At 43.2% G+C, this 12440-nt stretch overlaps 1 protein-coding gene across 1 annotated transcript in view; it reads left to right on the top strand.

The window, feature by feature from the left end:
- Positions 1-12440, top strand: part of LPAR1 (lysophosphatidic acid receptor 1) — a 213097-nt gene that overhangs the window by 94147 nt on the left and 106510 nt on the right. The window lies entirely within an intron of this gene.

The raw sequence follows: 12440 nt of genomic DNA on the forward strand, positions 1-12440 counted from the left end.
ATGAATTTATGACTATGATTTTTCCGATCAGTCATATTCACATAACTTTAGTAAAAGAGCACTGAATAATGTGTGTTAATCAGCTAAATTTTAGCCCCACAAATGGAAAACTTCCATTGATGAGGAGGAGGAATAGCCTAGTGGTTAGAGCAGTGGGCTATGGTCTCGAGTCCTGCTGTCGCTCCTTGTGACCTTCGGCAAGTCACTTTACCCTCCATTGCCTCAGGTACAAAACTTAGATTGTAAGCCCTCTGGGGATAGAGAAATACCTACAGTACCTGAATGCAAACCGATGTGATATCTCAGATCGAATGTTGGTATATAATAATTAAATATAAAATATATGTGGTCAGCAGGGGGAAATATTGAAAGTTCAGTTTTTGTGTGTGTTACTTGAAAAGTTACCTACACAAAGGCTTTCAATTTATGCTTTTTTTATATGCTTGACCAGGGCATATTTATTTAAGTTTTGTTGCTGCTAAAATGAAATTTTTATTAGTTTTACTTTTTCTTTATCACATATAACTATAAGGGCAATTTTAAAATCCCATATAGGACTTGTAGGCCCTTTTATGGGCATTTTCCTCATGGGCCAGCAAGCACATTTTCAAAAGGAAATTCCCCATGTTGTGCCAGAGGTGGACCCTTGGGCTGAGGTGGGTTGACGCAACCCATAGGATGGGTCCTACTGGTCCCCACCGTCGACAGGCAAAGTGGGCTGATGGACAGAGGCCAGCTGGCACTTCACCAATACCAGCCCTCATTTTCCTCGGGTTGAGCCTTTGGGTGCCGGGGCCAGCTGGACTTAGGTGGGCCTCCGTCGGTAGTCGTCGATGGAAGGATCGAGGTCAGCCCAGAGACAGCAGCAGGGGTATGTTACAGCCTTGTATTGGACGAGGTGGAGTCCCGGAGACCCGGGCGCCAAAGGAACAAAGTCAGACAGAAGGAACCCGAGCAGGAACAGGCCGAAGCCTGAATAGGCCAAGTCCAAGACATGGGCTGAAGAGGCATTGTAGAGCAAGCTTGAGTCAGGGCAGGTGGCAATCTGGAAGTAGTGGCAAGCAAGGCTGAGGTCCGAGCATGGAGATAGGCAAACTTAGTTAGGCAATGCAGAGGTATGGGTCTGGAGAGAGGCAACGGAGTAGTCAGGCAATGCAGAGGTCTGGGTCTGGAGAGAGGCAATGGAGTAATCATGCAATGCAGAGGTCTGGGTCTGGAGAGAGGCAATGGAGTAGTCAGGCAATGCAGAGGTCCAGACTTGGAGAGAGTCAACAACATGGTCAGGCAAAGCAGAAGTCCGGGCTTGGAGAGAGTCAATGATGTGGTCAGGTAAAGCAGAGTCAAAGCCGTGAAGGCAATCCGAAGATAGGTTGAAGAATACGAACACGGGAATGAGGAAACCAGGAACAGGAATCAACGAGGAACAGGAACACAGGAATGAGACGAATCTCTCAGGAGGCAACGAGTACTCAACCAGCAAGGAGACTTGTTGCAAAGGCAAAGCTAGGGAGCAGAGCCTGGGCTTATATACCAGTGTTCTGCTGACGTAATCATCCGGGGCCGCAGCTCAGTTCCCGCCGCGGGCCCTACTTGTTACAGCGATGCATACGCGCCTAGGGAGGGGCGAGGCTAGTAGCAGCGTCGGGCCACGTGGAGAGGCCCGACGCGGAGCAGCAGGAGCTGTAGCTGGACTGGAGGTACCAGGGTGTGTAGATGAGCCGGAGGCACCAGGGGTGGACGGAGCTGGTGACCTACACCACCAGAGATAAGGGACCAGATCCTGGAGTTACTGGAGAGAGATGAGAAGGCCGCGCCGCAGGTCTGCCATGGACGGCATGTGTGACACCCTACAGAGTTTCTCTTTGAAAATACAGGGGCTAGCCACAGACTTTGCACCTGGTTTACAGCAGGGGCAAACTTCATCTTAAACCATGAACATGAAATAAAACCTCCATGTGTTGTCAGCAAGCTCCACCCTCCCCTTGCCCATGGGACTCACCTCTTTTCAGTGTAGATAAGAAAGCACATTCTGATTCACAATGCAAATACTTTAACCCACAAAGCAAGAGTGCAGTTTTCAACATCTACCCCCATTGTACTTGGGTGGCTGCTTAATTGCCTGGGTAAAATCTATTGAAAATTATCCACGTAGGGGACAAGTTTCCAATGCTCACATTAATGCAAAGTCTATGGGTACTTCTGACAATGGATTTTGTCTCAATTTTCAAAGTGAAAGTATGCACATACTTTCACTTTGAAAATTAAGTACCTGCAGATACTTGCACTTACTTTTTCTGCAGGCACTTTTGCCAAACAAAACAACGTGAGTAGTTTTAGAAATATAAAACTATGCAAGTTGTTGCACAATGGTATTAAAAATATGTGTGTTGTGGAAGCTATGTGTGTATTTTTAGCAGGAGATGGGATGGGCATTTTCCAAATAAATCACTTACTAGGAATGTTTATGGACACTTTTTTCTTTTCAGTTCATTTTATCTGTTTTTGGATCATTTTTTATTTGTTTTTTCATTTAATGGGCTATTTTATTTTGGGTTTGTTTGTTTTTTCATTTGTATTTGTTTTGGCAAATATAGTGCAAGCTGTTTTCCTAAATGAATGAACCTGAAAATTATCAGGATTTTCAGGGCAAATGTGCATTGTTTTGGTGTAATATGAACAGATTACCATTTGTTTTAAAACAAATGTACATCCCTACCATTTACCCACAGAAATGGCTTTTGAAAATTGCCCTCTCATTGTCTGATGATTATGTTTTATTTGTATGAGTTTTTTAGTATTTATAATGTTAGTTTTTTAGTATAATGGTAGATGAAATTTAATGAATATTTCTTCATGAAGGTCGGTATAGAAAAGTGTTAAATAAATAAATAAATAAATAAATAAATGTGGACAAGTGCAAGGTGTTCCATATAGGGAAAAATAACCCTTGCTGTAGTTACACGATGTTAGGTTCTATATTAGAAGCTACCACCTAGGAAAAAGATCTAGGCATCATAGTGGATAATACTTTAAAATCGTCCGCTCAGTGTGCTGCAGCAGTCAAAAAAGCAAACAGAATGTTAGGAATTATTAGGAAGGGAATGGTTAATAAAATGGAAAATGTCATAATGCCTCTATATCGCTCCAGGGTGAGACCACACCTTGAATACTGGGGCGGATTTTAAGAGCCCTGCTCGCCTAAATCCGCCCAAATCCGGGTGGATTTAGGCGAGCAGGGCCCTGCGCGACGGTAAGCCTATTTTACATAGGCCTACCGGCGCGCGCAGAGCCCCGGGACTCGCATAAGTCCCGGGGTTTTCGGAGGGGGCGTGTCGGGGGGCGTGTCTGGGGGCGGGCCCGAACCGCGCTGCGTTTTCGGGGCATGTTGGGAGCGTTCCGGGGGCGGGCCCGGGGGCGTGGCCGCGCCCTCCGGACCCACCCCCAGATCGCGTCCAGATCGCCCCGAAAACGCAGCGCGCTAGTGGCCCGCTGGCGCGCGGGGATTTACTTCTCCCTCCGGGAGACGTAAATCCCCCAACAAAGGTAAGGGGGGGTTTAGACAGGGCCGGGCGGGTGGGTTAGGTAGGGGAAGGGAGGGGAAGGTGAGGGGAGGGCAAAAGAAAGTTCCCTCCGAGGCCGCTCCGATTTTGGAGCGGCCTCGGAGGGAACGGGGGTAGGCTGTGCGGCTCGGCGCGCGCCGGCTATACAAAATCGATAGCCTTGCGCGCGCCGATCCCGGATTTCAGCGGATACGCGCGGCTACGCGCGTATCTACTGAAATCCAGCGTACTTTTGTTTGCGCCTGGAGCGCCAACAAAAGTACGCCTAATCGCGGTTTTTGAAAATCTACCCCACTGTGTATAATTCTGATCGCCGCATCTCAAAAAAGATATAGTTGCGATGGAGAAGGGCAACCAAAATGATAAAGGGGATGGAACAGCTCCCTTATGAGGAAAGGCTGAAGAGGTTAGGGCTGTTCAGCTTGGAGAAGAGACGGCTGAGGGGGGATATGATAGAGGTCTTTAAGATCATGAGAGGTTTTGAATGAGTAGATGTGACTCGGTTATTTACACTTTTGAATAATAGAAGGACTAGGGGGCATTCCATGAAGTTAGCAAGTAGCACATTTAAGACTAATCGGAGAAAATTCTTTTTCACTCAATGCACAATAAAGCTCTGGAATTTGTTGCCAGGGGATGTGATTAGTGCAGTTAGTGTTGCTGGGTTCAAAAAAGGTTTGCATAAGTTCTTGGAGGAGAAGTCCATTAACGGCTATTAATCACGTTTCCTTAGGGAATAGCCACTGCTATTAATTGCAGCAGTAGCATGGGATCTTCTTAGTGTTTGGGTAATTGCCATGTTCTTGTGGCCTGGTTTGGCCTCTGTTGGAAACAGGATGCTGGGCTTGATGGACCCTTGGTCTGACCCAGCATGGCAATTTCTTATGTTCATTTATGGATTATTATTGTTTTTGTAACTCAACTTGGGCAATCACTGGAGAAGTGTGTAATAAGTGTGAGCAAATACATAAATAAATACATTCAAAATATTCAGTGTAGCTGACCAAAATGTCTACTTTATTGGAATGGTGCCCACTGGGTGCACAGTGCTACACCAAGGATCAGGTAACTTATAAATAAGTTCTTGGCTCTGTAATTTTCAGCATGGAGCAGGGAGAAATTTATGGCACCCACTATCTTGAAAATTACTTTTATCTCAAACAGCATATAACACTCCACAGAAACATTCCAGCATACAGTAGCTCACATTTCAGTGGAACTATGTTGAAATGCTTTAACATAACATAGCTTGGCACAGAATTGTTTGATGCCTCTTGAAAATGATACCTTTAGGGGAGTCAATTAGGACATTGTTTCAAAACAAGAGTTTCTTTTCTGACCCTCTTGGTTATGGCATAATTATGGCAATGAAGCTTAAATGGTATGAAGTTAATGGCAAGGAAAAGAATTAAGGATTACATGATAAAGATTCTATGCCCTGAGTACAAGAATGAAAGGGCACATAATAAATTGCAGCATGCTAGAAAGAACAATATCTATTGGAATCTTACAGGACTAACTGAATATGTTTAGGCTAATTTTTAAGAGAAAGGTAACAATCAACTGGCTAGATCCCTCAGAATAAAAATGATACCCCTCAGAGTGGCTAAAAATATGAATATTTCCATAGCATGCTTATCTTTAGCAGGTTTATAATGAGCCATTCCTGGGGGCATATTTAGATTGGGAGGAGTAAACTATGTGCATACAATTTTATTTTCAAATGTCTTCATGTAGTTTTGCCTTCATTCCTCCTTCCCCCACATATATCAGATGCAAGGTAGGGGTGTGCAGAGGAAACATTTTCATTTTGGTTCATTCATTTGTTTCATAAGGCACCTCCATTCAGTTCAGTAGTTTCAAACAAAAAAAAATGTGTTTCATTTGTTTTATTCATTTTCCATTATCTATGGGCCCCAAAATTGGGATTTTCTCATCAATTCCAATGAAGCCGGTGGGTAGACGTCATCAGAAGGATGAAGGCATGCCAACATATCCAAACTGGCAACATGGCTCCAAAAAGAAGCATGATTGGGCACAGTAAAGGGGCAAAGAGGTACTAGCAGTGGCAGGAGTTCACCAAATCACCATCAGAGGAGCAAAGAAGCAGCAAGAGTAGGGAGAAAATCCCAAGGCTTTAAAAGAGGAATCCAACAATAGTAGCATGAACCCTCAAAGATAGCACAAGAGGCAAAGTGGCACCAAGAGTAGCATCAATGTCCAATTCTCCTAGATATTTATGGGCCAGTCTACTATTCCAAAACTCTGATAGTGCAGGAATTGCAAACTGATTATTAGCTTGTATCCTATTTTGTGCTGTTAAAGGACTCTTTAATATCAAGGTTTGCTTGACTAAGAAAGATTTCCTCATTCTGTAGCTGAACATGGTCTCTTCCTTTTGTTGATTTTCTGGTGCTGCATTAGTTGTCTCTTCTGACTGAAAGCTTTAGCACATTCAGAACATGTAAAAGTTCTCTTCTGTGCATCTTTTCTCTTGTGCCTGCATTTCTTCCTTCTCACTGAGGGCTTATGGGGACAACATACCCCAGAATAACAAAGAAAGAAGAATGGTGGAAGAACTAGGCTGAAATCCTAGAGATGTACAACAAAAAGTAAGGTAGAGAAACAGAAAAGAGATGGGATATGAGGAGAAGCTTTTATTTTATTTTTTTTCTAGGGAAAAAACACCCCAGTTTAGCCAACAAACAGAGTGGGAAAACAAGGCTGAGCTCCAAACAGCAAAAAACACAGACGCATTCAAACTCCCATGCTGATACATAATAGGTATGGCAGGTAGGCATATATACAGCATGATCCAAAGGTGATACATGATCCAAAGGTGATATTCCAGGGCAAGGTAAGTAGGTAAAGTGGTAGTACCAAGACTCCTAAGGTGGTACATCTCAGGCATAAATCGTAGACATTTGGCAGCAAGGCATCTAAAGTGGTACATCTGGGGCCTGGAAGGGTATGCAGAGTGGTGGCAGTAAAACCCCTAAGGTGGTATATCAGAGGGATGGCATGTAGACAAAGCGGCAGCAAGACCTTCAAGATGCTCTCAGTTTTCTTGCCACTCACATGGAAATTCTGGAAACCCAAGTAAAGGAAGACTGATTTTCAAAAAGACCATCTTTTCAATCAACTCTAGTGAACCTCTTTTCAATCAACTTCTCGGTGAACCTAGAAGATGTGGTAGGCCTGATTGACAAACTGAAGAGTAGTAAATCACCTGGACCAGATGGTATACACCCCAGAGTTCTGAAGGAACTAAAAAATGAAATTTCAGATCTATTAGTAAAAATTTGTAACTTATCATTAAAATCATCCATTGTACCTGAAGACTGGAGGATAGCAAATGTAACCCCAATATTTAAAAAGGGCTCCAGGGGCGATCCGGGAAACTACAGACCGGTTAGCCTGACTTCAGTGCCAGGAAAAATAGTGGAAAGTGTTCTAAACATCAAAATCACAGAACATATAGAAAGACATGGTTTAATGGAACAAAGTCAGCATGGCTTTACCCAGGGCAAGTCTTGCCTCACAAATCTGCTTCACTTTTTTGAAGGAGTTAATAAACATGTGGATAAAGGTGAACCGGTAGATATAGTATACTTGGATTTTCAGAAGGCATTTGACAAAGTTCCTCATGAGAGGCTTCTAGGAAAAGTAAAAAGTCATGGGATAGGTGGCGATGTCCTTTCGTGGATTGCAAACTTGCTAAAAGACAGGAAACAGAGAGTAGGATTAAATGGACAATTTTCTCAGTGGAAGGGAGTGGACAGTGGAGTGCCTCAGGGATCTGTATTGGGACCCTTACTGTTCAATATATTTATAAATGATCTGGAAAGAAATACAACGAGTGAGATAATCAAATTTGCAGATGACACAAAATTGTTCAGAGTAGTTAAATCACAAGCAGATTGTGATAAATTGCAGGAAGACCTTGTGAGACTGGAAAATTGGGCATCCAAATGGCAGATGAAATTTAATGTGGATAAGTGCAAGGTGATGCATATAGGGAAAAATAACCCATGCTATAATTACACAATGTTGGGTTCCATATTAGGTGCTACAACCCAAGAAAGAGATCTAGGTGTCATAGTGGATAACACACTGAAATCGTCGGTGCAGTGTGCTGCGGCAGTCCAAAAAGCAAACAGAATGTTGGGAATTATTAGAAAAGGAATGGTGAATAAAACGGAAAATGTCATAATGCCTCTGTATCGCTCCATGGTGAGACCGCACCTTGAATACTGTGTACAATTCTGGTCGCCGCATCTCAAAAAAGATATAATTGCGATGGAGAAGGTACAGAGAAGGGCTACCAAAATGATAAGGGGAATGGAACAACTCCCCTATGAGGAAAGACTAAAGAGGTTAGGACTTTTCAGCTTGGAGAAGAGACGACTGAGGGGGGATATGATAGAGGTGTTTAAAATCATGAGAGGTCTAGAACGGGTAGATGAGAATCGGTTATTTACTCTTTCGGATAGTAGAAAGACAAGGGGGCACTCCATGAAGTTAGCATGGGGCACATTTAAAACTAATCGGAGAAAGTTCTTTTTTACTCAACGCACAATTAAACTCTGGAATTTGTTGCCAGAGAATGTGGTTAGTGCAGTTAGTATAGCTGTGTTTAAAAAAGGATTGGATAAGTTCTTGGAGAAGAAGTCCATTACCTGCTATTAAGTTCACTTAGAAAATAGCCACTGCCATTAGCAATGGTTACATGGAATAGACTTAGTTTTTGGGTACTTGCCAGGTTCTTATGGCCTGGATTGGCCACTGTTGGAAACAGGATGCTGGGCTTGATGGACCCTTGGTCTGACCCAGTATGGCATTTTCTTATGTTCTTATGTTCTTAAGGCTCATGTTGTCCCCTCCCATTGAGAATACATGTTTACTGGGCACACTGGTTGGTGGACATAAAAGACACTGCTGAGCCAGTTTGGCTAGGTCTGGTCAGAATGCAGACATTTATGCCCAATATGCCAGCACATCTGTGTCCATGTCCTCGATGGACTTTGTGAGATGGTATTTCACAGAAAATTGTCCTGGGGTCGACTATGCTGAGGTAAGGTGAGGGTCTCTCTTGCTAGCTGCTTTAGTTATGGTCTGTGTCAAGAGAGATGGTTCTATATGGGTAACATGACTTTGGCATATTGAGGTGGGGGAGGGATTGGTAGCTGTCAGGCTGCTGCTCATGCTTGCACTACTCTCTGAGATGGCCACTCTTTTCTGTTCTACATCTTCACTGTTCCTCTGCCTCTGGTGCTCCTATTCACTCTAAATACCTGTATCTCCTTCATGAATATGAGATTCTGGGACTGGAGGGCAAGATTCCCTTTCACCCATGGATGAAAAAGTGTAGCAAGTTTGTATGTATAGCTTTTTGTCAGAGGTTTCATTTTCTCTTGCAATTCTTGCTTTAGTGAGTACAAAAACTGCAACACCTCTGCTTCCATTTCTTCCTGCTCACAGAAACCCTCTAACCTTTCCTCCAGAACATTTTCTATAAATTCTTCTTGCTTCCTCACAAACTACCATGTTTTTATGCTACTATGGAAATGCCCTGCTGTTTCCTTCACCTCTCTATCAGATCCTTCAGGAATATATTCCTGTCATCATTGGTGCCAAGTCTTAGGGCATTCCTCACTGGCATGTGCAAAAAGTATACAAAGCATCAAATAACCAGAAAGTGCCCATCTTCTATTTCCTTTGCCATGTTTGCACCACTGTCTGTCTCAAAGAAACTTTCCTGAATATTCCTGCCTCTCCCCATCTAGCTGCCAATCCTCCAGCATCTTTCTTACGGTTGATAGAATATTCAACAAGGTATGGGCACGATGCATCATTTGGGTGTTCAGGAAAGTCTACTTGCACCCTGATGCACAGTCTCTGCTAGAGCTGCTACCAGCTCCTGCCTCAGCCAGGTCACACCAATGTGCCATGAGGGAGCAGTAAGCATGCATAGCATTCATGCTGGTCCAGATATCGCTTGTGAAATGCATGCTACTACCCTCTGCCTTAGCCATCTGCACCCGTATGTGACTACGGCACTGGTTGACAGGATGGGGATGACATTCTTACTAAATGTAGTCCTGGAAGGGATTTTATAATTGGAGGCTAACACATGCAGCAGATGCTGAAACCCCATGTTCTTTACTACCTTCAGGGACTGATCATCAAGGGCAATCATTTCCCTGATGCTCCTTGTTACTACTTTAGAGCTTGCCTGACTCTTGCCCTCAGACAGTGCTATGGAATACCACCCCATTTCCTCTATGGTGGGTGGCTGGAGACTGCTGGCTTGCCACCTGACTGCTGGAATGGGCTGTGGGATCAGCTGGGGCAAAGTGTTCCCCTATTCAATACCTTTCCTCTGGCTTTTACTTTGACTGATAGAAGGGAGCCCCTAGGCTAGTACTGCCACTCTTCCTTAATACCAATGCTAATGGTGCTGCTTCTCCAGATAATGCTGCATACTAACATTTGTCAGATGCCCCACTTTCTTTCCTGAGCTGATATCTTTACTGCTGTGAATACAGTAAGCAAACATGGGTGGTCCCTCACTTTAAAGTACCTCCAGATCAGGGATTTTTTTCGCCATCCTTGGGGGCTGATACTGGCACTGCAGTTGAAGTCAAGGGTGTATCCTGAGGAAAAATGCCAGGGGCATCATTCACACTCTCTTCCTGCATTACCTTTTTCTGGGGGTTGCTCTCATCACTGTCAGTATCACCTATCTCCCCCATCACTGAATTGGACACTAAAATGCTGCTGACTAATCCTCCAAAAATGTCTTCATCTATTAGCTCCTCAAGTTCTGATTCAGGGAATCTCAGACAAGATTCTTCTTCAGAATCAGTTGTTGAAAATACTGTCTCCATTGCCTGAGGAGAAGTAATCAATGTAGAGGAGCATGCAGCTCATTTTGACTGTTGCATTTCTGCTGTCTTAGTCTATAACCCTGCCCTGCTACTGTTTGCCATTGATGACTCTCCTGCCTTTTCCTTCTGCTTCAAAGCAAGAGGGTGAGGAACAGGTGGTGGTGGCACATACACTCCAAATTTCAATTTCTTTGGACTTGAGCTACCTTCTACTCTTGCCACTCTGCAAAAAAAAAAAAAAAAAAGTCTTTTAATTTTGGGGAAGGACTGACTTATTATCACTACTACTTCACTGGGCTGTCTTTACACCACTTCCTCTATCTCTGCTGACATCCTTTTCTCTCCTTTTTCCTGACATGATGGAATTTGTTCACGTGCACTGCCTACTGGGGACTTGGATATTACAAATTAATTTAGTTAGTGATACTGTTTTTGTACCCCCAGTCACTATACTACTCATTGTATGGAGAACTGTCTGTCATATACAAACACACACAACACACACACTGTACATGTGTGCTATGCTGTGTGAATTACTGCTGATTAGGTCACAAAAGAAACTATTAAACACTGACAGCACCAAAAGGACTCGAAGCCTGGTATGATTCTGCTCTTCAGTTTCTGAGTGACCAATGCTCATCTCATTGGGGTCCAGACAGAGGCAAAAAAATAATTAGCACTGCTGTAACTGCCTCCACACTGTCTCCCATACTGACCTTCCCCAAGTGCATAGAAAAATCAAAATCAGCAGCAGTGTGCTGCCTCTCTGTCTGGCACAGTGAGAGTGAGACCACTGCAGCACAGAGAAGACCAGAAACAGCCAAAAACCAATGCCAAATCCAAATTTTTCTAACTTGACTAGTCTCTATGCATCACCAATGAAATCAGTTTGTCATTAATTGACTTTGATCCACTACACCAGGGGTCTTGAACCCATCCTCATGATACACCCAAACAATCAGGTGAATGAATATATATGAGATAAATTTGCATGCACTGCCTCCATTGTATGCAGATCTCTCTCTTGCATATTCAGCATGGAAATCCATCCTGAAAACCAGATTGGCTAGACATGTCCTGAGGACTGGGTTGAGAACTACAGGTGTAGATTATAATTTGCCCAAATTTGAAGTTATGTAAATGGGTAAAAATCTGGATATATTTCATGGACAGGACAATTTTCAAAAGTTATTTACTCAACTTGAAGGACTTTTTCAAAATTGCTCACCATTCATGGACAAGCTTACCAAGGGCTGGAATAGATTAAGAGAGGCAGCAACACATGTAGCTTTGCATTTTCAAAACTATGAATGCTATGTTCAAGGGAAAATATACTCACAGATAAAGCAGGTGGGTATATTTTCAAGGACAGTTTTCAAAAGGAAAATATACTTGCATGATCCCTTTGAGAAATGGTAAAAAACGTATGGGTAAAAGCACTGCAGAATTTTCAACTCTGAGCAATTTTGAAAATTGCTCCATGAGGTTTTTCCAAAGCTGAAAAAAAAAGATATTTTGCTTGATTTTTCCAAAATTGCACAATAGAAGTAACAGTCATTCATATTCCATGCATGCACATTATTCAGTTGCCAGGAAGCTCGAGCATGCTGCACATGGTTGTGCAATTAGAATACATTTACTCCCCACCAAGGCACAGTTTGCCCTTTAAAACTGGAATGCAGCATTAAAACAAGAGTACACGTGTTGTGACAGAGTGCCAAAACCCCCCAAAACATTTCCAAAAGGGTGGTTTGGAGGCAGCTGATGAAATACTGCCTCCAAATCCCAATCAAATGTGCTACTTAAATGTTTGTTCCACCTGGCGGGTCATTCCAAATGAAGTGACTAGAACATCATGAAAGTGCCGATGATAGTGCTAACATTGTAGATCAGTCTTACAGTGCTGCAGGCAGAATGAGGTTGCCTGGAATGTGTGCTGCGGGCGGGGTTTGCCAACTCCTGAATTAGAACGTTTTTTTTTCTAATGTCT

Source organism: Rhinatrema bivittatum, chromosome 1, assembly GCF_901001135.1.
Source record: "Rhinatrema bivittatum chromosome 1, aRhiBiv1.1, whole genome shotgun sequence".
Classification (NCBI taxonomy): domain Eukaryota; kingdom Metazoa; phylum Chordata; class Amphibia; order Gymnophiona; family Rhinatrematidae; genus Rhinatrema; species Rhinatrema bivittatum.